Consider the following 27,036-nt stretch of genomic DNA (forward strand, 5'->3'; position numbering starts at 1 on the left):
CACCCCAACTCACCTTTACCCTTAAGCAAGCATAAGTTGGTTTTCTAAATTTGAGACCCTGTTCTGTTCTGTAATTCAGTTCCTGTGTAGCCAAGTTTACATTCTGTGTATTACTGATATCTTATGATGTTTCTTTTTCTGCGTGACTTATTTCAGTTAGAATCATCATACCTGAATCCACTCATTGTGCTGCTAAGGGCCTGATGACACAGATTTCATTGCTGAGTGATATTGCTTTGTAAGTAAATACCACAACTTCTTTATCCATTTTTCACTTTCTGCGATGTTGAACTTGTACTGTAAACAAGGTTCTTGTAAACAGAGCCGTTCCAAACTTTGGGGTGGCTGTGTCTTTTTGATTTTAATTTCCCTAAGCTATAGGACCATAAGTGGAAGTGCCCTAGGTTCTGTTGCTTTGTTTTTTAGATGTTTCAGGAAACACCATACACTTCTCCCGAGTGGTTGTTGGCAATTTACATCCCGCCCATCAGCATAACAAGGCTCCCAGTTCTCCATGGCCTGTCCTGCCTTTCTGGATTTTACACTTTTTTCAGATGGCCCTTTTGACCGGGGGGAAGTGAGACTTCATTGTAGTGCAGATTTCCTTTGCAAGCTTGCTGGGTTGGCCAAAAAGGGCGTATGCGTTTTTTCCTGAATATATTCAGGAAAAAACGCATACGCCCTTTTTGGCCAAGTGCATCATTGTGGACGTTCTGCCTCTTTTCCTATGCTTTCAATGCAATTCCAGTCTACCTCCTGAAATCGGTTTCCTGCAATTCTGCCCCGCTTTCAAGTCCTCTTGGCAGCCTTACTTCAGTCTATTTTTGGACGATAGCTGTCATTTATAACTCTGCAGGTTTGTGAATTACAGTGCCCCTGCGCTCCTTTCTTCAACTTGCTTTCTTGTGACCTGGCTGCAACACCACAGGATGGCTTCAGGCCCTAATCTGGTTCCGGCACGGCACGCTGAGCCTTTGGTTAATTCCTCTTCCTGGTGGGAAATGAGAGTTAAATTTGCCCGTCCAGACACCTCCAGCTAGTCTCTCATTGGTTCTCGCTATTCCTGTTCATCTTCCGCAGAAATTGCAAACTGGGCCAAACAGGAGGTTAAAGGGACTGACTCTCCAAGTCGGGAGAGTGTTAGTAAAGAGTCTGGAATGTTGCACCCGAGTACCAGGGTACGAAAACTGAGACATATTTGAACACGTCTCCCGATCACAGGGTTGATCATACTCTGGGTTCCACATGCATGTTTTAGCTGAAGGAAGAATACCTTAAACCTGGGTAGTTGAAACCCGTGGAATGGGTACCATGCAATATGACTTCAAAGGGTCTTCATTTGCTCACCGAACCTCTCCAATCCTATCACTGCTGCGTTTATGCCCCTGTACACATGCTTGATTCTCTTTCGGAGACATAGCAATCCATAGGTTTTAAGATACTTACTAGTCAGGTACATTCTTAGGCGTTTAATATGCGGTGTTGAGTCCATTTCGTTGAGCAAGGAGTAGCTCTTGTCTATTCCATATTTGGCTTAAGGAACTTTATCTGTGCTCATTTCAATCTCTGGTTTTATGCAGCACCCCAACTCACCTTTACCCTTAAGCAAGCATAAGTTGGTTTTCTAAATTTGAGACCCTGTTCTGTTCTGTAATTCAGTTCCTGTGTAGCCAAGTTTACATTCCGTGTATTACTGATATCTTATGATGTTTCTTTTTCTGTGTGACTTATTTCAGTTAGAATCATCATACCTGAATCCACTCATTGTGCTGCTAAGGGCCTGATGACATAGATTTCATTGCTGAGTGATATTGCTTTGTAAGTGAATACCACAACTTCTTTATCCATTTTTCACTTTCTGCGATGTTGAACTTGTATTGTAAACGAGGTTCTTGTAAACAGAGGCGTCCCAAACTTTGGGGTGGCTGTGTCTTTTTGATTTTAATTTCCCTAAGCTATAGGACCATAAGTGGAAGTGCCCTAGGCTCTGTTGCTTTGTTTTTTAGATGTTTCAGGAAACACCATACACTTCTCCCAAGTGTCTGTTGGCAATTTACATCCAGCACATCAGCATAACAAGGCTCCCAGTTCTCAATGGCCTGTCCTGCCTTTCTGGATTTTACACTTTTTTCAGATGGCCCTTTTGACCGGGGGGAAGTGAGACTTCATTGTAGTGCAGATTTCCTTTGCAAGCTTGCTTGGTTGGCCAAAAAGGGCGTATGCGTTTTTTCCTGAATATATTCAGGAAAAAACGCATACGCCCTTTTTGGCCAAGTGCATCATTGTGGACGTTCTGCCTCTTTTCCTATGCTTTCAATGCAATTCCAGTCTACCTCCTGAAATCGGTTTCCTGCAATTCTGCCCCGCTTTCAAGTCCTCTTGGCAGCCTTACTTCAGTCTATTTTTGGACGATAGCTGTCATTTATAACTCTGCAGGTTTGTGAATTACAGTGCCCCTGAGCTCCTTTCTTCAACTCGCTTTCTTGTGACCTGGCCGCAACACCGCAGGATGGCTTCAGGCCCTAATCTGGTTCCGGCCCGGCACGCTGAGCCTTTGGTTAATTCCTCTTCCTGGTGGGAAATGAGAGTTTAATTTGCCCGTTCAGACACCTCCAGCTAGCCTCTCATTGGTTCTCGCTATTCCTGTTCATCTTCCGCAGAAATTGCAAACTGGGCCAAACAGGAGGTTAAAGGGACTGACTCTCCAAGTGGGGAGAGTGTTAGTAAAGCGTCTGGAATGTTGCACCCGAGTACCAGGGTACGAAAACTGAGACATATTTGAACACGTCTCCCGTTCACATGGTTGATCATATTTGGGTTCCACATGCATGTTTTAGCTGAAGGAAGAATACCTTAAACCTGGAGAGTTAAGACCCGTGTAATGGGTACCATGCAATATGACTTCAAAGGGTCTTCATTTGCTCACCGAACCTCTCCAATCCTATCACTGCTGCGTTTATGCCCCTGTACACATGCTTGATTCTCTTTCGGAGACATAGCGATCCATAGGTTTTAAGATACTTACTAGTCAGGTACATTCTTAGGCGTTTAATATGCGGTGTTGAGTCCATTTCGTTGAGCAAGGAGTAGCTCTTGTCTATTCCATATTTGGCTTAAGGAACTTTATCTGTGCTCATTTCAATCTCTGGTTTTATGCAGCACCCCAACTCACCTTTCCCCTTAAGCAAGCATAAGTTGGTTTTCTAAATTTGAGACCCTGTTCTGTTCTGTAATTCAGTTCCTGTGTAGCCAAGTTTACATTCCGTGTATTACTGATATCTTGTGATGTTTCTTTTTCTGTGTGACTTATTTCAGTTAGAATCATCATACCTGAATCCACTCATTGTGCTGCTAAGGGCCTGATGACATAGATTTCATTGCTGAGTGATATTGCTTTGTAAGTAAATACCACAACTTTTTTATCCATTTTTCACTTTCTGCGATGTTGAACTTGTACTGTAAATGAGGTTCTTGTAAACAGAGCCGTTCCAAACTTTGGGGTGGCTTTGTCTTTTTGATTTTAATTTCCCTAAGCTATAGGACCATAAGTGGAAGTGCCCTAGGCTCTGTTGCTTTGTTTTTTAGATGTTTCAGGAAACACCATACACTTCTCCCGAGTGGTTGTTGGCAATTTACATCCCGCCCTTCAGCATAACAAGGCTCCCAGTTCTCCATGGCCTGTCCTGCCTTTCTGGATTTTACACTTTTTTCAGATGGCCCTTTTGACCGGGGGGAAGTGAGACTTCATTGTAGTGCAGATTTCCTTTGCAAGCTTGCTTGGTTGGCCAAAAAGTGCGTATGCGTTTTTTCCTGAATATATTCAGGAAAAAACGCATACGCCCTTTTTGGCCAAGTGCATCATTGTGGACGTTCTGCCTCTTTTCCTATGCTTTCAATGCAATTCCAGTCTACCTCCTGAAATCGGTTTCCTGCAATTCTGCCCCGCTTTCAAGTCCTCTTGGCAGCCTTACTTCAGTCTATTTTTGGACGATAGCTGTCATTTATAACTCTGCAGGTTTGTGAATTACAGTGCCCCTGAGCTCCTTTCTTCAACTCGCTTTCTTGTGAGCTGGCCGCAACACCGCAGGATGTCTTCAGGCCCTAATCTGGTTCCGGCACGGCACGCTGAGCCTTTGGTTATTTCCTCTTCCTGGTGGGAAATGAGAGTTAAATTTGCCCGTCCAGACACCTCCAGCTAGCCTCTCATTGGTTCTCGCTATTCCTGTTCATCTTCCGCAGAAATTGCAAACTGGGCCAAACAGGAGGTTAAAGGGACTGACTCTCCAAGTCAGGAGAGTGTTAGTAAAGCGTCTGGAATGTTGCACCTGAGTACCAGGGTACGAAAACTGAGACATATTTGAACACGTCTCCCGATCACATGCTTGATCATACTCTAGGTTCCACATGCATGTTTTAGCTGAAGGGAGAATACCTTAAACCTGGGTAGTTGAAACCCGTGGAATGGGTACCATGCAATATGACTTCAAAGGGTCTTCATTTGCTCACCGAACCTCTCCAATCCTATCACTGCTGCGTTTATGCCCCTGTACACATGCTTGATTCTCTTTCGGAGACATAGCGATCCATAGGTTTTAAGATACTTACTAGTCAGGTACATTCTTAGGCGTTTAATATGCGGTGTTGAGTCCATTTCGTTGAGCAAGGAGTAGCTCTTGTCTATTCCATATTTGGCTTAAGGAACTTTATCTGTGCTCATTTCAATCTCTGGTTTTATGCAGCACCCCATCTCACCTTTACCCTTAAGCAAGCATAAGTTGGTTTTCTAAATTTGAGACCCTGTTCTGTTCTGTAATTCAGTTCCTGTGTAGCCAAGTTTACATTCTGTGTATTACTGATATCTTATGATGTTTCTTTTTCTGCGTGACTTATTTCAGTTAGAATCATCATACCTGAATCCACTCATTGTGCTGCTAAGGGCCTGATGACACAGATTTCATTGCTGAGTGATATTGCTTTGTAAGTAAATACCACAACTTCTTTATCCATTTTTCACTTTCTGCGATGTTGAACTTGTACTGTAAACAAGGTTCTTGTAAACAGAGCCGTTCCAAACTTTGGGGTGGCTGTGTCTTTTTGATTTTAATTTCCCTAAGCTATAGGACCATAAGTGGAAGTGCCCTAGGTTCTGTTGCTTTGTTTTTTAGATGTTTCAGGAAACACCATACACTTCTCCCGAGTGGTTGTTGGCAATTTACATCCCGCCCATCAGCATAACAAGGCTCCCAGTTCTCCATGGCCTGTCCTGCCTTTCTGGATTTTACACTTTTTTCAGATGGCCCTTTTGACCGGGGGGAAGTGAGACTTCATTGTAGTGCAGATTTCCTTTGCAAGCTTGCTGGGTTGGCCAAAAAGGGCGTATGCGTTTTTTCCTGAATATATTCAGGAAAAAACGCATACGCCCTTTTTGGCCAAGTGCATCATTGTGGACGTTCTGCCTCTTTTCCTATGCTTTCAATGCAATTCCAGTCTACCTCCTGAAATCGGTTTCCTGCAATTCTGCCCCGCTTTCAAGTCCTCTTGGCAGCCTTACTTCAGTCTATTTTTGGACGATAGCTGTCATTTATAACTCTGCAGGTTTGTGAATTACAGTGCCCCTGCGCTCCTTTCTTCAACTTGCTTTCTTGTGACCTGGCTGCAACACCACAGGATGGCTTCAGGCCCTAATCTGGTTCCGGCACGGCACGCTGAGCCTTTGGTTATTTCCTCTTCCTGGTGGGAAATGAGAGTTAAATTTGCCCGTCCAGACACCTCCAGCTAGTCTCTCATTGGTTCTCGCTATTCCTGTTCATCTTCCGCAGAAATTGCAAACTGGGCCAAACAGGAGGTTAAAGGGACTGACTCTCCAAGTCGGGAGAGTGTTAGTAAAGTGTCTGGAATGTTGCACCCGAGTACCAGGGTACGAAAACTGAGACATATTTGAACACGTCTCCCGATCACAGGGTTGATCATACTCTGGGTTCCACATGCATGTTTTAGCTGAAGGAAGAATACCTTAAACCTGGGTAGTTGAAACCCGTGGAATGGGTACCATGCAATATGACTTCAAAGGGTCTTCATTTGCTCACCGAACCTCTCCAATCCTATCACTGCTGCGTTTATGCCCCTGTACACATGCTTGATTCTCTTTCGGAGACATAGCAATCCATAGGTTTTAAGATACTTACTAGTCAGGTACATTCTTAGGCGTTTAATATGCGGTGTTGAGTCCATTTCGTTGAGCAAGGAGTAGCTCTTGTCTATTCCATATTTGGCTTAAGGAACTTTATCTGTGCTCATTTCAATCTCTGGTTTTATGCAGCACCCCAACTCACCTTTACCCTTAAGCAAGCATAAGTTGGTTTTCTAAATTTGAGACCCTGTTCTGTTCTGTAATTCAGTTCCTGTGTAGCCAAGTTTACATTCCGTGTATTACTGATATCTTATGATGTTTCTTTTTCTGTGTGACTTATTTCAGTTAGAATCATCATACCTGAATCCACTCATTGTGCTGCTAAGGGCCTGATGACATAGATTTCATTGCTGAGTGATATTGCTTTGTAAGTGAATACCACAACTTCTTTATCCATTTTTCACTTTCTGCGATGTTGAACTTGTATTGTAAACGAGGTTCTTGTAAACAGAGGCGTCCCAAACTTTGGGGTGGCTGTGTCTTTTTGATTTTAATTTCCCTAAGCTATAGGACCATAAGTGGAAGTGCCCTAGGCTCTGTTGCTTTGTTTTTTAGATGTTTCAGGAAACACCATACACTTCTCCCAAGTGTCTGTTGGCAATTTACATCCAGCACATCAGCATAACAAGGCTCCCAGTTCTCAATGGCCTGTCCTGCCTTTCTGGATTTTACACTTTTTTCAGATGGCCCTTTTGACCGGGGGGAAGTGAGACTTCATTGTAGTGCAGATTTCCTTTGCAAGCTTGCTTGGTTGGCCAAAAAGGGCGTATGCGTTTTTTCCTGAATATATTCAGGAAAAAACGCATACGCCCTTTTTGGCCAAGTGCATCATTGTGGACGTTCTGCCTCTTTTCCTATGCTTTCAATGCAATTCCAGTCTACCTCCTGAAATCGGTTTCCTGCAATTCTGCCCCGCTTTCAAGTCCTCTTGGCAGCCTTACTTCAGTCTATTTTTGGACGATAGCTGTCATTTATAACTCTGCAGGTTTGTGAATTACAGTGCCCCTGAGCTCCTTTCTTCAACTCGCTTTCTTGTGACCTGGCCGCAACACCGCAGGATGGCTTCAGGCCCTAATCTGGTTCCGGCCCGGCACGCTGAGCCTTTGGTTAATTCCTCTTCCTGGTGGGAAATGAGAGTTAAATTTGCCCGTTCAGACACCTCCAGCTAGCCTCTCATTGGTTCTCGCTATTCCTGTTCATCTTCCGCAGAAATTGCAAACTGGGCCAAACAGGAGGTTAAAGGGACTGACTCTCCAAGTGGGGAGAGTGTTAGTAAAGCGTCTGGAATGTTGCACCCGACTACCAGGGTACGAAAACTGAGACATATTTGAACACGTCTCCCGTTCACATGGTTGATCATATTTGGGTTCCACATGCATGTTTTAGCTGAAGGAAGAATACCTTAAACCTGGAGAGTTAAGACCCGTGTAATGGGTACCATGCAATATGACTTCAAAGGGTCTTCATTTGCTCACCGAACCTCTCCAATCCTATCACTGCTGCGTTTATGCCCCTGTACACATGCTTGATTCTCTTTCGGAGACATAGCGATCCATAGGTTTTAAGATACTTACTAGTCAGGTACATTCTTAGGCGTTTAATATGCGGTGTTGAGTCCATTTCGTTGAGCAAGGAGTAGCTCTTGTCTATTCCATATTTGGCTTAAGGAACTTTATCTGTGCTCATTTCAATCTCTGGTTTTATGCAGCACCCCAACTCACCTTTACCCTTAAGCAAGCATAAGTTGGTTTTCTAAATTTGAGACCCTGTTCTGTTCTGTAATTCAGTTCCTGTGTAGCCAAGTTTACATTCCGTGTATTACTGATATCTTATGATGTTTCTTTTTCTGTGTGACTTATTTCAGTTAGAATCATCATACCTGAATCCACTCATTGTGCTGCTAAGGGCCTGATGACACAGATTTCATTGCTGAGTGATGTTGCTTTGTAAGTAAATACCACAACTTCTTTATCCATTTTTCACTTTCTGCGATGTTGAACTTGTACTGTAAACGAGGTTCTTGTAAACAGAGCCGTTCCAAACTTTGGGGTGGCTGTGTCTTTTTGATTTTAATTTCCCTAAGCTATAGGACCATAAGTGGAAGTGCCCTAGGTTCTGTTGCTTTGTTTTTTAGATGTTTCAGGAAACACCATACACTTCTCCCGAGTGGTTGTTGGCAATTTACATCCCGCCCATCAGCATAACAAGGCTCCCAGTTCTCCATGGCCTGTCCTGCCTTTCTGGATTTTACACTTTTTTCAGATGGCCCTTTTGACCGGGGGGAAGTGAGACTTCATTGTAGTGCAGATTTCCTTTGCAAGCTTGCTTGGTTGGCCAAAAAGGGCGTATGCGTTTTTTCCTGAATATATTCAGGAAAAAACGCATACGCCCTTTTTGGCCAAGTGCATCATTGTGGACGTTCTGCCTCTTTTCCTATGCTTTCAATGCAATTCCAGTCTACCTCCTGAAATCGGTTTCCTGCAATTCTGCCCCGCTTTCAAGTCCTCTTGGCAGCCTTACTTCAGTCTATTTTTGGACGATAGCTGTCATTTATAACTCTGCAGGTTTGTGAATTACAGTGCCCCTGAGCTCCTTTCTTCAACTCGCTTTCTTGTGAGCTGGCCGCAACACCGCAGGATGGCTTCAGGCCCTAATCTGGTTCCGGTACGGCACGCTGAGCCTTTGGTTATTTCCTCTTCCTGGTGGGAAATGAGAGTTAAATTTGCCCGTCCAGACACCTCCAGCTAGCCTCTCATTGGTTCTCGCTATTCCTGTTCATCTTCCGCAGAAATTGCAAACTGGGCCAAACAGGAGGTTAAAGGCGCTGACTCTCCAAGTGGGGAGAGTGTTAGTAAAGCGTCTGGAATGTTGCACCCGAGTACCAGGGGAGGAAAACTGAGACATATTTGAACACGTCTCCCGATCACATGGTTGATCATACTCTGGGTTCCACATGCATGTTTTAGCTGAAGGAAGAATACCTAAAACCTGGGTAGTTGAAACCCGTGGAATGGGTACCATGCAATATGACTTCAAAGGGTCTTCATTTGCTCACCGAACCTCTCCAATCCTATCACTGCTGCGTTTATGCCCCTGTACACATGCTTGATTCTCTTTCGGAGACATAGCAATCCATAGGTTTTAAGATACTTACTAGTCAGGTACATTCTTAGGCGTTTAATATGCGGTGTTGAGTCCATTTCGTTGAGCAAGGAGTAGCTCTTGTCTATTCCATATTTGGCTTAAGGAACTTTATCTGTGCTCATTTCAATCTCTGGTTTTATGCAGCACCCCAACTCACCTTTACCCTTAAGCAAGCATAAGTTGGTTTTCTAAATTTGAGACCCTGTTCTGTTCTGTAATTCAGTTCCTGTGTAGCCAAGTTTACATTCCGTGTATTACTGATATCTTATGATGTTTCTTTTTCTGTGTGACTTATTTCAGTTAGAATCATCATACCTGAATCCACTCATTGTGCTGCTAAGGGCCTGATGACATAGATTTCATTGCTGAGTGATATTGCTTTGTAAGTGAATACCACAACTTCTTTATCCATTTTTCACTTTCTGCGATGTTGAACTTGTATTGTAAACGAGGTTCTTGTAAACGGAGGCGTCCCAAACTTTGGGGTGGCTGTGTCTTTTTGATTTTAATTTCCCTAAGCTATAGGACCATAAGTGGAAGTGCCCTAGGCTCTGTTGCTTTGTTTTTTAGATGTTTCAGGAAACACCATACACTTCTCCAGAGTGGCTGTTGGCAATTTACATCCCGCCCATCAGCATAAGAAGGCTCCCAGTTCTCCATTGCCTGTCGTGCCTTTATGGATTTTACACTTTTTTCAGATGGCCCTTTTGACCAGGTGGAAGTGAGACTTCATTGTAGTGCAGATTTCCTTTGCAAGTTTGCTTGGTTGGCCAAAAAGTGCGTATGCGTTTTTTCCTGAATATATTCAGGAAAAAACGCATACGCCCTTTTTGGCCAAGTGCATCATTGTGTACGTTCTGCCTCTTTTCCTATGCTTTCAATGCAATTTCAGTCTACCTCCTGAAATCGGTTTCCTGCAATTCTGCCCCGCTTTCAAGTCCTCTTGGCAGCCTTACTTCAGTCTATTTTTGGACGATAGCTGTCATTTATAACTCTGCAGGTTTGTGAATTACAGTGCCCCTGAGCTCCTTTCTTCAACTTGCTTTCTTGTGACCTGGCCGCAACACCACAGGATGGCTTCAGGCCCTAATCTGGTTCCGGCACGGCACGCTGAGCCTTTGGTTAATTCCTCTTCCTGGTGGGAAATGAGAGTTAAATTTGCCCATCCAGACACCTCCAGCTAGCCTCTCATTGGTTCTCGCTATTCCTGTTCATCTTCCGCAGAAATTGCAAACTGGGCCAAACAGGAGGTTAAAGGGACTGACTCTCCAAGTCGGGAGAGTGTTAGTAAAGTGTCTGGAATGTTGCACCCGAGTACCAGGGTACGAAAACTGAGACATATTTGAACACGTCTCCCGATCACATGGTTGATCATACTCTGGGTTCCACATGCATGTTTTAGCTGAAGGAAGAATACCTTAAACCTGGGTAGTTGAAACCCGTGGAATGGGTACCATGCAATATGACTTCAAAGGGTCTTCATTTGCTCACCGAACCTCTCCAATCCTATCACTGCTGCGTTTATGCCCCTGTACACATGCTTGATTCTCTTTCGGAGACATAGCAATCCATAGGTTTTAAGATACTTACTAGTCAGGTACATTCTTAGGCGTTTAATATGCGGTGTTGAGTCCATTTCGTTGAGCAAGGAGTAGCTCTTGTCTATTCCATATTTGGCTTAAGGAACTTTATCTGTGCTCATTTCAATCTCTGGTTTTATGCAGCACCCCAACTCACCTTTACCCTTAAGCAAGCATAAGTTGGTTTTCTAAATTTGAGACCCTGTTCTGTTCTGTAATTCAGTTCCTGTGTAGCCAAGTTTACATTCCGTGTATTACTGATATCTTATGATGTTTCTTTTTCTGTGTGACTTATTTCAGTTAGAATCATCATACCTGAATCCACTCATTGTGCTGCTAAGGGCCTGATGACATAGATTTCATTGCTGAGTGATATTGCTTTGTAAGTGAATGCCACAACTTCTTTATCCATTTTTCACTTTCTGCGATGTTGAACTTGTATTGTAAACGAGGTTCTTGTAAACAGAGGCGTCCCAAACTTTTGGGTGGCTGTGTCTTTTTGATTTTAATTTCCCTAAGCTATAGGACCATAAGTGGAAGTGCCCTAGGCTCTGTTGCTTTGTTTTTTAGATGTTTCAGGAAACACCATACACTTCTCCCAAGTGTCTGTTGGCAATTTACATCCAGCACATCAGCATAACAAGGCTCCCAGTTCTCAATGGCCTGTCCTGCCTTTCTGGATTTTACACTTTTTTCAGATGGCCCTTTTCACCGGGGGGAAGTGAGACTTCATTGTAGTGCAGATTTCCTTTGCAAGCTTGCTTGGTTGGCCAAAAAGGGCGTATGCGTTTTTTCCTGAATATATTCAGGAAAAAACGCATACGCCCTTTTTGGCCAAGTGCATCATTGTGGACGTTCTGCCTCTTTTCCTATGCTTTCAATGCAATTCCAGTCTACCTCCTGAAATCGGTTTCCTGCAATTCTGCCCCGCTTTCAAGTCCTCTTGGCAGCCTTACTTCAGTCTATTTTTGGACGATAGCTGTCATTTATAACTCTGCAGGTTTGTGAATTACAGTGCCCCTGAGCTCCTTTCTTCAACTCGCTTTCTTGTGACCTGGCCGCAACACCGCAGGATGGCTTCAGGCCCTAATCTGGTTCCGGCCCGGCACGCTGAGCCTTTGGTTAATTCCTCTTCCTGGTGGGAAATGAGAGTTAAATTTGCCCGTTCAGACACCTCCAGCTAGCCTCTCATTGGTTCTCGCTATTCCTGTTCATCTTCCGCAGAAATTGCAAACTGGGCCAAACAGGAGGTTAAAGGGACTGACTCTCCAAGTGGGGAGAGTGTTAGTAAAGCGTCTGGAATGTTGCACCCGAGTACCAGGGTACGAAAACTGAGACATATTTGAACACGTCTCCCGTTCACATGGTTGATCATATTTGGGTTCCACATGCATGTTTTAGCTGAAGGAAGAATACCTTAAACCTGGAGTGTTAAGACCCGTGTAATGGGTACCATGCAATATGACTTCAAAGGGTCTTCATTTGCTCACCGAACCTCTCCAATCCTATCACTGCTGCGTTTATGCCCCTGTACACATGCTTGATTCTCTTTCGGAGACATAGCGATCCATAGGTTTTAAGATACTTACTAGTCAGGTACATTCTTAGGCGTTTAATATGCGGTGTTGAGTCCATTTCGTTGAGCAAGGAGTAGCTCTTGTCTATTCCATATTTGGCTTAAGGAACTTTATCTGTGCTCATTTCAATCTCTGGTTTTATGCAGCACCCCAACTCACCTTTACCCTTAAGCAAGCATAAGTTGGTTTTCTAAATTTGAGACCCTGTTCTGTTCTGTAATTCAGTTCCTGTGTAGCCAAGTTTACATTCCGTGTATTACTGATATCTTATGATGTTTCTTTTTCTGTGTGACTTATTTCAGTTAGAATCATCATACCTGAATCCACTCATTGTGCTGCTAAGGGCCTGATGACACAGATTTCATTGCTGAGTGATGTTGCTTTGTAAGTAAATACCACAACTTCTTTATCCATTTTTCACTTTCTGCGATGTTGAACTTGTACTGTAAACGAGGTTCTTGTAAACAGAGCCGTTCCAAACTTTGGGGTGGCTGTGTCTTTTTGATTTTAATTTCCCTAAGCTATAGGACCATAAGTGGAAGTGCCCTAGGTTCTGTTGCTTTGTTTTTTAGATGTTTCAGGAAACACCATACACTTCTCCCGAGTGGTTGTTGGCAATTTACATCCCGCCCATCAGCATAACAAGGCTCCCAGTTCTCCATGGCCTGTCCTGCCTTTCTGGATTTTACACTTTTTTCAGATGGCCCTTTTGACCGGGGGGAAGTGAGACTTCATTGTAGTGCAGATTTCCTTTGCAAGCTTGCTTGGTTGGCCAAAAAGGGCGTATGCGTTTTTTCCTGAATATATTCAGGAAAAAACGCATACGCCCTTTTTGGCCAAGTGCATCATTGTGGACGTTCTGCCTCTTTTCCTATGCTTTCAATGCAATTCCAGTCTACCTCCTGAAATCGGTTTCCTGCAATTCTGCCCCGCTTTCAAGTCCTCTTGGCAGCCTTACTTCAGTCTATTTTTGGACGATAGCTGTCATTTATAACTCTGCAGGTTTGTGAATTACAGTGCCCCTGAGCTCCTTTCTTCAACTCGCTTTCTTGTGAGCTGGCCGCAACACCGCAGGATGGCTTCAGGCCCTAATCTGGTTCCGGTACGGCACGCTGAGCCTTTGGTTATTTCCTCTTCCTGGTGGGAAATGAGAGTTAAATTTGCCCGTCCAGACACCTCCAGCTAGCCTCTCATTGGTTCTCGCTATTCCTGTTCATCTTCCGCAGAAATTGCAAACTGGGCCAAACAGGAGGTTAAAGGCGCTGACTCTCCAAGTGGGGAGAGTGTTAGTAAAGCGTCTGGAATGTTGCACCCGAGTACCAGGGGAGGAAAACTGAGACATATTTGAACACGTCTCCCGATCACATGGTTGATCATACTCTGGGTTCCACATGCATGTTTTAGCTGAAGGAAGAATACCTAAAACCTGGGTAGTTGAAACCCGTGGAATGGGTACCATGCAATATGACTTCAAAGGGTCTTCATTTGCTCACCGAACCTCTCCAATCCTATCACTGCTGCGTTTATGCCCCTGTACACATGCTTGATTCTCTTTCGGAGACATAGCAATCCATAGGTTTTAAGATACTTACTAGTCAGGTACATTCTTAGGCGTTTAATATGGGGTGTTGAGTCCATTTCGTTGAGCAAGGAGTAGCTCTTGTCTATTCCATATTTGGCTTAAGGAACTTTATCTGTGCTCATTTCAATCTCTGGTTTTATGCAGCACCCCAACTCACCTTTACCCTTAAGCAAGCATAAGTTGGTTTTCTAAATTTGAGACCCTGTTCTGTTCTGTAATTCAGTTCCTGTGTAGCCAAGTTTACATTCCGTGTATTACTGATATCTTATGATGTTTCTTTTTCTGTGTGACTTATTTCAGTTAGAATCATCATACCTGAATCCACTCATTGTGCTGCTAAGGGCCTGATGACATAGATTTCATTGCTTAGTGATATTGCTTTGTAAGTGAATACCACAACTTCTTTATCCATTTTTCACTTTCTGCGATGTTGAACTTGTATTGTAAACGAGGTTCTTGTAAACAGAGGCGTCCCAAACTTTGGGGTGGCTGTGTCTTTTTGATTTTAATTTCCCTAAGCTATAGGACCATAAGTGGAAGTGCCCTAGGCTCTGTTGCTTTGTTTTTTAGATGTTTCAGGAAACACCATACACTTCTCCCAAGTGTCTGTTGGCAATTTACATCCAGCCCATCAGCATAACAAGGCTCCCAGTTCTCAATGGCCTGTCCTGCCTTTCTGGATTTTACACTTTTTTCAGATGGCCCTTTTGACCGGGGGGAAGTGAGACTTCATTGTAGTGCAGATTTCCTTTGCAAGCTTGCTTGGTTGGCCAAAAAGGGCGTATGCGTTTTTTCCTGAATATATTCAGGAAAAAACGCATACGCCCTTTTTGGCCAAGTGCATCATTGTGTACGTTCTGCCTCTTTTCCTATGCTTTCAATGCAATTTCAGTCTACCTCCTGAAATCGGTTTCCTGCAATTCTGCCCCGCTTTCAAGTCCTCTTGGCAGCCTTACTTCAGTCTATTTTTGGACGATAGCTGTCATTTATAACTCTGCAGGTTTGTGAATTACAGTGCCCCTGAGCTCCTTTCTTCAACTCGCTTTCTTGTGACCTGGCCGCCACACCGCAGGATGGCTTCAGGCCCTAATCTGGTTCCGGCCCGGCACGCTGAGCCTTTGGTTAATTCCTCTTCCTGGTGGGAAATGAGAGTTAAATTTGCCCATCCAGACACCTCCAGCTAGCCTCTCATTGGTTCTCGCTATTCCTGTTCATCTTCCGCAGAAATTGCAAACTGGGCCAAACAGGAGGTTAAAGGGACTGACTCTCCAAGTCGGGAGAGTGTTAGTAAAGTGTCTGGAATGTTGCACCCGAGTACCAGGGTACGAAAACTGAGACATATTTGAACACGTCTCCCGATCACAGGGTTGATCATACTCTGGGTTCCACATGCATGTTTTAGCTGAAGGAAGAATACCTTAAACCTGGGTATTTGAAACCCGTGGAATGGGTACCATGCAGTATGACTTCAAAGGGTCTTCATTTGCTCACCGAACCTCTCCAATCCTATCACTGCTGCGTTTATGCCCCTGTACACATGCTTGATTCTCTTTCGGAGACATAGCAATCCATAGGTTTTAAGATACTTACTAGTCAGGTACATTCTTAGGCGTTTAATATGCGGTGTTGAGTCCATTTCGTTGAGCAAGGAGTAGCTCTTGTCTATTCCATATTTGGCTTAAGGAACTTTATCTGTGCTCATTTCAATCTCTGGTTTTATGCAGCACCCCAACTCACCTTTCCCCTTAAGCAAGCATAAGTTGGTTTTCTAAATTTGAGACCCTGTTCTGTTCTGTAATTCAGTTCCTGTGTAGCCAAGTTTACATTCCGTGTATTACTGATATCTTATGATGTTTCTTTTTCTGTGTGACTTATTTCAGTTAGAATCATCATACCTGAATCCACTCATTGTGCTGCTAAGGTCCTGATGACATAGATTTCATTGCTGAGTGATATTGCTTTGTAAGTGAATACCACAACTTCTTTATCCATTTTTCACTTTCTGCGATGTTGAACTTGTATTGTAAACGAGGTTCTTGTAAACAGAGGCGTCCCAAACTTTGGGGTGGCTGTGTCTTTTTGATTTTAATTTCCCTAAGCTATAGGACCATAAGTGGAAGTGCCCTAGGTTCTGTTGCTTTGTTTTTTAGATGTTTCAGGAAACACCATACACTTCTCCCGAGTGGTTGTTGGCAATTTACATCCCGCCCATCAGCATAACAAGGCTCCCAGTTCTCCATGGCCTGTCCTGCCTTTCTGGATTTTACACTTTTTTCAGATGGCCCTTTTGACCGGGGGGAAGTGAGACTTCATTGTAGTGCAGATTTCCTTTGCAAGCTTGCTTGGTTGGCCAAAAAGGGCGTATGCGTTTTTTCCTGAATATATTCAGGAAAAAACGCATACGCCCTTTTTGGCCAAGTGCATCATTGTGGACGTTCTGCCTCTTTTCCTATGCTTTCAATGCAATTCCAGTCTACCTCCTGAAATCGGTTTCCTGCAATTCTGCCCCGCTTTCAAGTCCTCTTGGCAGCCTTACTTCAGTCTATTTTTGGACGATAGCTGTCATTTATAACTCTGCAGGTTTGTGAATTACAGTGCCCCTGAGCTCCTTTCTTCAACTCGCTTTCTTGTGAGCTGGCCGCAACACCGCAGGATGGCTTCAGGCCCTAATCTGGTTCTGGCACGGCACGCTGAGCCTTTGGTTAATTCCTCTTCCTTGTGGGAAATGAGAGTTAAATTTGCCCGTCCAGACACCTCCAGCTAGTCTCTCATTGGTTCTCGCTATTCCTGTTCATCTTCCGCAGAAATTGCAAACTGGGCCAAACAGGAGGTTAAAGGGACTGACTCTCCAAGTCGGGAGAGTGTTAGTAAAGCGTCTGGAATGTTGCACCCGAGTACCAGGGTACGAAAACTGAGACATATTTGAACACGTCTCCCGATCACATGGTTGATCATACTCTGGGTTCCACATGCATGTTTTAGCTGAAGGAGGAATACCTTAAACCTGGGTAGTTGAAACCCGTGGAATGGGTACCATGCAATATGACTTCAAAGGGTCTTCATTTGCTCACCGAACCTCTCCAATCCTATCACTGCTGCGTTTATGCCCCTGTACACATGCTTGATTCTCTTTCGGAGACATAGCAATCCATAGGTTTTAAGATACTTACTAGTCAGGTACATTCTTAGGCGTTTAATATGGGGTGTTGAGTCCATTTCGTTGAGCAAGGAGTAGCTCTTGTCTATTCCATATTTGGCTTAAGGAATTTTATCTGTGCTCATTTCAATCTCTGGTTTTATGCAGCACCCCAACTCACCTTTCCCCTTAAGCAAGCATAAGTTGGTTTTCTAAATTTGAGACCCTGTTCTGTTTTGGAATGCAGTTCCTGTGTAGCCAAGTTTACATTCCGTGTATTAGTGATATCTTATGATGTTTCTTTTTCTGTGTGACTTATTTCAGTTAGAATCATCGTACCTGAATCCACTCATTATGCTGCTACGGGCCTGATGACATAGATTTCATTGCTGAGTGATACTGCATTGTACGTAAGTACCACACGTTCTTTATCCATTTTTCTCTTTCTGTGATATTGAACTTGTACGGTAAACGAGGTTCTTGTAAACGGAGGCGTCCCAAACTTTGGGGTGGCTGTGTCTTTTTTGATTTTATTTTCCCTAAGCTATAGGACCATAAGTGGAAGTGCCCTAGGCTCTGTTGCTTTGTTTTTTAGATGTTTCAGGAAACACCATACACTTCTCCTGAGTGTCTGTTGGCAATTTACATCCCGCCCATCAGCATAACAAGGCTCCCAGTTCTCCTTGGCCTGTCCTTCCTTTCTGGATTTTACACTTTTTTCAGATGGCCCTTTTAACCGGGGAGAAGTGAGACTTCATTGTAGTGCAGATTTCCTTTGCAAGTTTGCTTGGTTGACCAAAAAGGGCGTATGCGTTTTTCCCTGAATATATTCAGGAAAAAACGCATACGCCCTTTTTGGCCAAGTGCATCATTGTGGACGTTCTGCCTCTTTTCCTATGCTTTCAATGCAATTCCAGTCTACCTCCTGAAATCGGTTTCCTGCAATTCTGCCCCGCTTTCAAGTCCTCTTGGCAGCCTTACTTCAGTCTATTTTTGGACGATAGCTGTCATTTATAACTCTGCAGGTTTGTGAATTACAGTGCCCCTGAGCTCCTTTCTTCAACTCGCTTTCTTGTGACCTGGCCGCAACACCGCAGGATGTCTTCAGGCCCTAATCTGGTTCTGGCACGGCACGCTGAGCCTTTGGTTAATTCCTCTTCCTGGTGGGAAATGAGAGTTAAATTTGCCCATCCTAACACCTCCAGCTAGTCTCTCATTGATTCTCGCTATTCCTGTTCATCTTCCGCAGAAATTGCAAACTGGGCCAAACAGGAGGTTAAAGGGACTGACTCTCCAAGTGGGGAGAGTGTTAGTAAAGCGTCTGGAATGTTGCACCCGAGTACCAGGGTACGAAAACTGAGACATATTTGAACACGTCTCCCGATCACATGGTTGATCATACTCTAGGTTCCACATGCATGTTTTAGCTGAAGGAAGAATACCTTAAACCTGGGTAGTTGAAACCCGTGGAATGGGTACCATGCAATATGACTTCAAAGGGTCTTCATTTGCTCACCGAACCTCTCCAATCCTATCACTGCTGCGTTTATGCCCCTGTACACATGCTTGATTCTCTTTCAGAGACATAGCAATCCATAGGTTTTAAGATACTTACTAGTCAGGTACATTCTGAGGCGTTTAATATGGGGTGTTGAGTCCATTTCGTTGAGCAAGGAGTAGCTCTTGTCTATTCCATATTTGGCTTAAGGAACTTTATCTGTGCTCATTTCAATCTCTGGTTTTATGCAGCACCCCAACTCACCTTTCCCCTTAAGCAAGCATAAGTTGGTTTTCTAAATTTGAGACCCTGTTCTGTTTTGGAATGCAGTTCCTGTGTAGCCAAGTTTACATTCCGTGTATTACTGATATCTTATGATGTTTCTTTTTCTGTGTGACTTATTTCAGTTAGAATCATCGTACCTGAATCCACTCATTATGCTGCTATGGGCCTGATGACATAGATTTCATTGCTGAGTGATACTGCATTGTACGTAAGTACCACAAGTTCTTTATCCATTTTTCACTTTCTGTGATATTGAACTTGTACGGTAAACGAGGTTCTTGTAAACGGAGGCGTCCCAAACTTTGGGGTGGCTGTGTCTTTTTGATTTTAATTTCCCTAAGCTATAGGACCATAAGTGGAAGTGCCCTAGGCTCTGTTGCTTTGTTTTTTAGATGTTTCAGGAAACACCATACACTTCTCCTGAGTGTCTGTTGGCAATTTACATCCCGCCCATCAGCATAACAAGGCTCCCAGTTCTCCATGGCCTGTCCTGCCTTTCTGGATTTTACACTTTTTTCAGATGGCCCTTTTAACCGGGGAGAAGTGAGACTTCATTGTAGTGCAGATTTCCTTTGCAAGTTTGCTTGGTTGGCCAAAAAGGGCGTATGCGTTTTTTCCTGAATATATTCAGGAAAAAACGCATATGCCCTTTTTGGCCAAGTGCATCATTGTGGACGTTCTGCCTCTTTTCCTATGCTTTCAATGCAATTCCAGTCTACCTCCTGAAATCGGTTTCCTGCAATTCTGCCCCGCTTTCAAGTCCTTTTGGCAGCCTTACTTCAATCTATTTTTGGACAATAGCTGTCATTTATAACTCTGCAGGTTTGTGAATTACAGTGCCCCTGAGCTCCTTTCTTCAACTCGCTTTCTTGTGACCTGGCCGCAACACCGCAGGATGTCTTCAGGCCCTAATCTGGTTCTGGCACGGCACGCTGAGCCTTTGGTTAATTCCTCTTCCTGGTGGGAAATGAGAGTTAAATTTGCCCATCCTAAAACCTCCAGCTAGTCTCTCATTGATTCTCGCTATTCCTGTTCATCTTCCGCAGAAATTGCAAACTGGGCCAAACAGGAGGTTAAAGGGACTGACTCTCCAAGTGGGGAGAGTGTTAGTAAGCGTCTGGAATGTTGCACCCGAGTACCAGGGTACGAAAACTGAGACATATTTGAACACGTCTCCCGATCACATGGTTGATCATACTCTAGGTTCCACATGCATGTTTTAGCTGAAGGAAGAATACCTTAAACCTGGGTAGTTGAAACCCGTGGAATGGGTACCATGCAATATGACTTCAAAGGGTCTTCATTTGCTCACCGAACCTCTCCAATCCTATCACTGCTGCGTTTATGCCCCTGTACACATGCTTGATTCTCTTTCAGAGACATAGCAATCCATAGGTTTTAAGATACTTACTAGTCAGGTACATTCTTAGGCGTTTAATATGGGGTGTTGAGTCCATTTCGTTGAGCAAGGAGTAGCTCTTGTCTATTCCATATTTGGCTTAAGGAACTTTATCTGTGCTCATTTCAATCTCTGGTTTTATGCAGCACCCCAACTCACCTTTCCCCTTAAGCAAGCATAAGTTGGTTTTCTAAATTTGAGACCCTGTTCTGTTTTGGAATGCAGTTCCTGTGTAGCCAAGTTTACATTCCGTGTATTACTGATATCTTATGATGTTTCTTTTTCTGTGTGACTTATTTCAGTTAGAATCATCGTACCTGAATCCACTCATTATGCTGCTACGGGCCTGATGACATAGATTTCATTGCTGAGTGATACTGCATTGTACGTAAGTACCACAAGTTCTTTATCCATTTTTCACTTTCTGTGATATTGAACTTGTACGGTAAACGAGGTTCTTGTAAACGGAGGCGTCCCAAACTTTGGGGTGGCTGTGTCTTTTTGATTTTAATTTCCCTAAGCTATAGGACCATAAGTGGAAGTGCCCTAGGCTCTGTTGCTTTGTTTTTTAGATGTTTCAGGAAACACCATACACTTCTCCTGAGTGTCTGTTGGCAATTTACATCCCGCCCATCAGCATAACAAGGCTCCCAGTTCTCCATGGCCTGTCCTGCCTTTCTGGATTTTACACTTTTTTCAGATGGCCCTTTTAACCGGGGAGAAGTGAGACTTCATTGTAGTGCAGATTTCCTTTGCAAGTTTGCTTGGTTGGCCAAAAAGGGCGTATGCGTTTTTTCCTGAATATATTCAGGAAAAAACGCATACGCCCTTTTTGGCCAAGTGCATCATTGTGGACGTTCTGCCTCTTTTCCTATGCTTTCAATGCAATTCCAGTCTACCTCCTGAAATCGGTTTCCTGCAATTCTGCCCCGCTTTCAAGTCCTTTTGGCAGCCTTACTTCAATCTATTTTTGGACAATAGCTGTCATTTATAACTCTGCAGGTTTGTGAATTACAGTGCCCCTGAGCTCCTTTCTTCAACTCGCTTTCTTGTGACCTGGCCGCAACACCGCAGGATGTCTTCAGGCCCTAATCTGGTTCTGGCACGGCACGCTGAGCCTTTGGTTAATTCCTCTTCCTGGTGGGAAATGAGAGTTAAATTTGCCCATCCTAAAACCTCCAGCTAGTCTCTCATTGATTCTCGCTATTCCTGTTCATCTTCCGCAGAAATTGCAAACTGGGCCAAACAGGAGGTTAAAGGGACTGACTCTCCAAGTGGGGAGAGTGTTAGTAAGCGTCTGGAATGTTGCACCCGAGTGCCAGGGTACGAAAACTGAGACATATTTGAACACGTCTCCCGATCACATGGTTGATCATACTCTAGGTTCCACATGCATGTTTTAGCTGAAGGAAGAATACCTTAAACCTGGGTAGTTGAAACCCGTGGAATGGGTACCATGCAATATGACTTCAAACGGTCTTCATTTGCTCACGAACCTCTCCAGTCCTATCACTGCTGCGTTTATGCCCCTGTACACATGCTTGATTCTCTTTCGGAGACATAGCAATCCATAGGTTTTAAGATACTTACTAGTCAGGTACATTCTTAGGCTTTTAATATGCGGTGTTGAGTCCATTTCGTTGAGCAAGGAGTAGCTCTTGTCTATTCCATATTTGGCTTAAGGAACTTTATCTGTGCTGATTTCAATCTCTGGTTTTATGCAGCACCCCAACTCACCTTTCCCCTTAAGCAAGCATAAGTTGGTTTTCTAAATTTGAGACCCTGTTCTGTTCTGTAATTCAGTTCCTGTGTAGCCAAGTTTACATTCCGTGTATTACTGATATCTTATGATGTTTCTTTTTCTGTGTGACTTATTTCAGTTAGAATCATCATACCTGAATCCACTCATTGTGCTGCTAAGGGCCTGATGACATAGATTTCATTGCTGAGTGATATTGCTTTGTAAGTAAATACCACAACTTCTTTATCCATTTTTCACTTTCTGCGATGTTGAACTTGTACTGTAAACGAGGTTCTTGTAAACAGAGCCTTTCCAAACTTTGGGGTGGCTGTGTCTTTTTGATTTTAATTTCCCTAAGCTATAGGACCATAAGTGGAAGTGCCCTAGGCTCTGTTGCTTTGTTTTTTAGATGTTTCAGGAAACACCATACACTTCTCCCGAGTGGTTGTTGGCAATTTACATCCAGCCCATCAGCATAACAAGGCTCCCAGTTCTCAATGGCCTGTCCTGCCTTTCTGGATTTTACACTTTTTTCAGATGGCCCTTTTGACCGGGGGGAAGTGAGACTTCATTGTAGTGCAGATTTCCTTTGCAAGCTTGCTTGGTTGGCCAAAAAGGGCGTATGCGTTTTTTCCTGAATATATTCAGGAAAAAACGCATACGCCCTTTTTGGCCAAGTGCATCATTGTGGACGTTCTGCCTCTTTTCCTATGCTTTCAATGCAATTCCAGTCTACCTCCTGAAATCGGTTTCCTGCAATTCTGCCCCGCTTTCAAGTCCTCTTGGCAGCCTTACTTCAGTCTATTTTTGGACGATAGCTGTCATTTATAACTCTGCAGGTTTGTGAATTACAGTGCCCCTGAGCTCCTTTCTTCAACTCGTTTTCTTGTGAGCTGGCTGCAACACCGCTGGATGGCTTCAGGCCCTAAACTGGTTCTGGCACGGCATGCTGATCCTTTGGTTATTTCCTCTTTCTGGTGGGAAATGAGAGTTAAATTTGCCCGTCCAGACACCTCCAGCTAGTCTCTCATTGGTTCTCCCTATTCCTGTTCATCTTCCGCAGAAATTGCAAACGGGGCCAAACAGGAGGTTAAAGGTGCTGACTCTCCTAGTGGGGAGAGTGTTAGTAAAGCGTCTGGAATGTTGCACCCGAGTACCAGGGGAGAAAAACTGAGACATATTTGAACACGTCTCCCGTTCACACGGTTGATCATACTCTGGGTTCCACATGCATGTTTTAGCTGAAGGAAGAATACCTTAAACCTGGAGAGTTGAGACCCGTGTAATGGGTACCATGCAATATGACTTCAAAGGGTCTTCATTTGCTCACCGAACCTCTCCAATCCTATCACTGCTGCGTTTATGCCCCTGTACACACGCTTGATTCTCTTTTGGAGACATAGCAATCCATAGGTTTTAAGATACTTACTAGTCAGGTACATTCTTAGGCGTTTAATATGGGGTGTTGAGTCCATTTCGTTGAGCAAGGAGTAGCTCTTGTCTATTCCATATTTGGCTTAAGGAACTTTATCTGTGCTCATTTCAATCTCTGGTTTTATGCAGCACCCCAACTCACCTTCCCCCTTAAGCAAGCATAAGTTGGTTTTCTAAACTTGAGACACTGTTCTGTTTTGTAATTCAGTTCATGTGTAGCCAAGTTCACATTCTGTGTATTAGTGATACCTTATGATGTTTCTTTTCTGTGTGACTTATTTCAGTTCGAATCATCATACCTGCATCCACTCATTATGCTGCTACGGGCCTGATGACATATATTTCATTGCTGAGTGATATTGCATTGTACGTAAGTACCACAAGTTCTTTATCCATTTTTCACTTTCTGCGATATTGAACTTGTACTGTAAACGAGGTTCTTGTAAACAGAGCCGTCCCAAACTTTGTGGTGGCTGTGTCTTTTTGATTTTAATTTCCCTAAGCTATAGGACCATAAGTGGAAGTGCCCTAGGCTCTGTTGCTTTGTTTTTTAGATGTTTCAGGAAACACCATACACTTCTCCAGAGTGGCTGTTGGCAATTTACATCCCGCCCATCAGCATAAGAAGGCTCCCAGTTCTCCATGGCCTGTCGTGCCTTTATGGATTTTACACTTTTTTCAGATGGCCCTTTTGACCGGGGGGAAGTGAGACTTCATTGTAGTGCAGATTTCCTTTGCAAGCTTGCTTGTTTGGCCAAAAAGTGCGTATGCGTTTTTTCCTGAATATATTCAGGAAAAAACACATATGCCCTTTTTGGCCAAGTGCATCATTGTCGAGTTTCTGACTCTCTTCATATGCTTTCAATGCAATTCCAGTCTACCTCCTGAAATCGGTTTCCTGCAATTCTGCCTTGCTTTCAATGCCTCTTCATAGCCTTACCTCAATATATTTTTTAAAAATAGTTGGCCTTTATAACTCTGCAGGGTTTTGAATTGCAGTGGCCCTTAGCTCCATTTTTTAGCTCTTATTTTTGTGGTATTGCCCCATAACCAAAGGATTCCTTGAAGCCCTATTTTTCTTCTGGGGCACCTGCTGTGCCTTTGGTTAATTCTTCTTACTGATGTGATATTAGAGTGACATGTGCCCATTGAAACCGCTACAGCTAGTTTCTCACTGGTTCCCCCTATTCCCATTCATCCTCTTCACTAACTGCAGACTGTGCGATACCAGAACTTAAAGGCATTGACTCCATGTGGGAATGTTGTTAGTAAAGCGGCTGGAATGTCGATCCGGAGCCCCAGGAGAGGAAAAATGAGGTGCGTTTTAGAAAGCTTTCCCGATCATATGGTATACCAGTCGCTGGGTTTCCCAAGCATGGTTTAGCTGTAGGAAGATTCCCTTCAACCTGGAGTGTTGGGACCCTTGGACTGAGTAGCATGAAGTATTGCATTAAACTTTCGGCAGTTGCTCACCAAAGCTCACCAATCCTGTCAGCCCCAAGTGTCCAGCCTTATGTCTTATCCAGCTGTGGGTTTATATGTGGTCAATCCAGGTTGCATCACAGCCCCTGAGCGAATTTTGTAAGAATTTTTCTCTCTTTCATTGTTTCAGCGTTTTGTTTTTAAAATTTATTTCTATAATGGGGTTTAGCTCCTTTTCACTGCTGTGTTTGTGCCGCTCTGCACACACTTGATTCCCTTATGGAGATATATCAATACATGGGTTTTAAGATTCTTATTCCTCAGATATATTTCTCTGCGGTGTATAGGGTGTGTTGAGGCCTGTTCATTGAGCAAGGTGTAGATCTTGTCTAATACCTATTTGGTTTATTGAACGGTATCTGTGCTAATTTCAAACTCTGGTTTTATGCATCACCCCACCTCTCCTTTCCCCTTAAGCTGACATAAGTGTGTTTTCTAAATGTGAGACACTGTTCTGTTCTGTAATTCATTTCTTGTGCAGCCATATTTACCCTCCCTCTATAAGTGATATCTTATGATATGTTTCTTTTTCTGTTTGACTTATTTCAAGTAGTATTATCGGACCTAAATCCACTCTTTATCCTTCTACTAGCCTTATTACATTGATTTCATGGTGAAGAGATATTCCATTGTACATAAGTACCACATCTTCTTTATCCATTGTTCTCTTTCCTGGGATATTTAAGGTGTACTGAAGTTGAGGTTCTTGTAAACAGAGTAGCCCTAAACTGTGGTGTGCTTGTGTCTTGTTGATTTTTAGACTTCCCTAGATATACTCCCATGATTGGAAGTGTCCTATGCTCTGTAGCTCTGTTTTTTAGATGATTTAGGAACCACCATACACTTCTCCAGAGTGGCTCTCGGCAGTTCACACACTGCCCATCAGCATATAAAGGCTCCCTGTTCTCCATGGCCTGTCCTGCATTTCTGGTTTTTACAATTTTTTAGGATGGCCCTTTTGACCAGTGGGAAGTGAGACTTCTTTGTTGTGCACATTTGCATTGCTTGCTTGCTTCGTTGCCCATAAAGTGCGTATGCGTTTTTTCCTGGATATAATCAGGAAAAAACGCATACGCCCTTTTGGGCCAACTGCATCATTGTCGAAATTCTGCCGCTTTTCATGTGCGTTAAAGACGAGTCCAATCTATCTCTTGAAATCTGTTTCTTGCAATTCTGTCTTGCATTCAGATCCTCTTCTTTGCCTTACCTCAACATATTTTTGGACGTTAGTTTTCATTTATAACTCTGCAGGTTTGTGAATTGCAGTGACCCTGAGCTCCATTTTTTAAGTTGCTCTTTTGTGAGCTGGCCTCAAACCCGCAGGATTGCTTCAGGCCCTATTTTGGCTCCGGCGAGGCAGGCTGAGCCTTTCTTTAATTCTTATTCTTAATGGGAAATTAGAGTGATATGTGCCCGTCCAAACCCCTACAACTCTTCTCTCATTGGTTCCCCCTCTTCCCGTTCATCCTCCTCACAATTTGCAAAATGTGTGAAACAGAAGTTTAAATGTGCTGATTCTCCAAGTGGGGAGATTCTAAGTAGCGTGGCTGGAATGGTGAACAGGAGCACCAGGAGAGGATAAATGAGGTGCATTTTAGACACATCTCCCGATCACATGGTGTACAGTCCTCTGGGTTTTCCATGCATGTTTTAGCTGTAGGAAGATCCCTTGAACCTGCAGATTTGGGACCCATTGAATGGGTACCAGGTAGTATTACTTTAAAGGGTGTGCATTTCCTCACCCAACCTCACATTTCTCTTAGCGCAAACAGTTTCCAGCCTTATGTCTCATCCTGCTGTGGGTCTAGATGTGTTCAATCCATGTTGCATCACCGTCCCTGAGGAAAAGTTGTAAGAGGTTTTCTCTGTCTCTCTGTCGTTTATTTTTTTCAATTTATTACTATATTGGTTACAGCTGATTTTCAAAGCTCTGTTTCTTGCTGCTGTACATCCACTTGATTCGCGTACAGAGAGACATCAATAAATTC

Source organism: Delphinus delphis, chromosome 2, assembly GCF_949987515.2.
Source record: "Delphinus delphis chromosome 2, mDelDel1.2, whole genome shotgun sequence".
NCBI classification, from domain to species: Eukaryota; Metazoa; Chordata; class Mammalia; order Artiodactyla; family Delphinidae; genus Delphinus; species Delphinus delphis.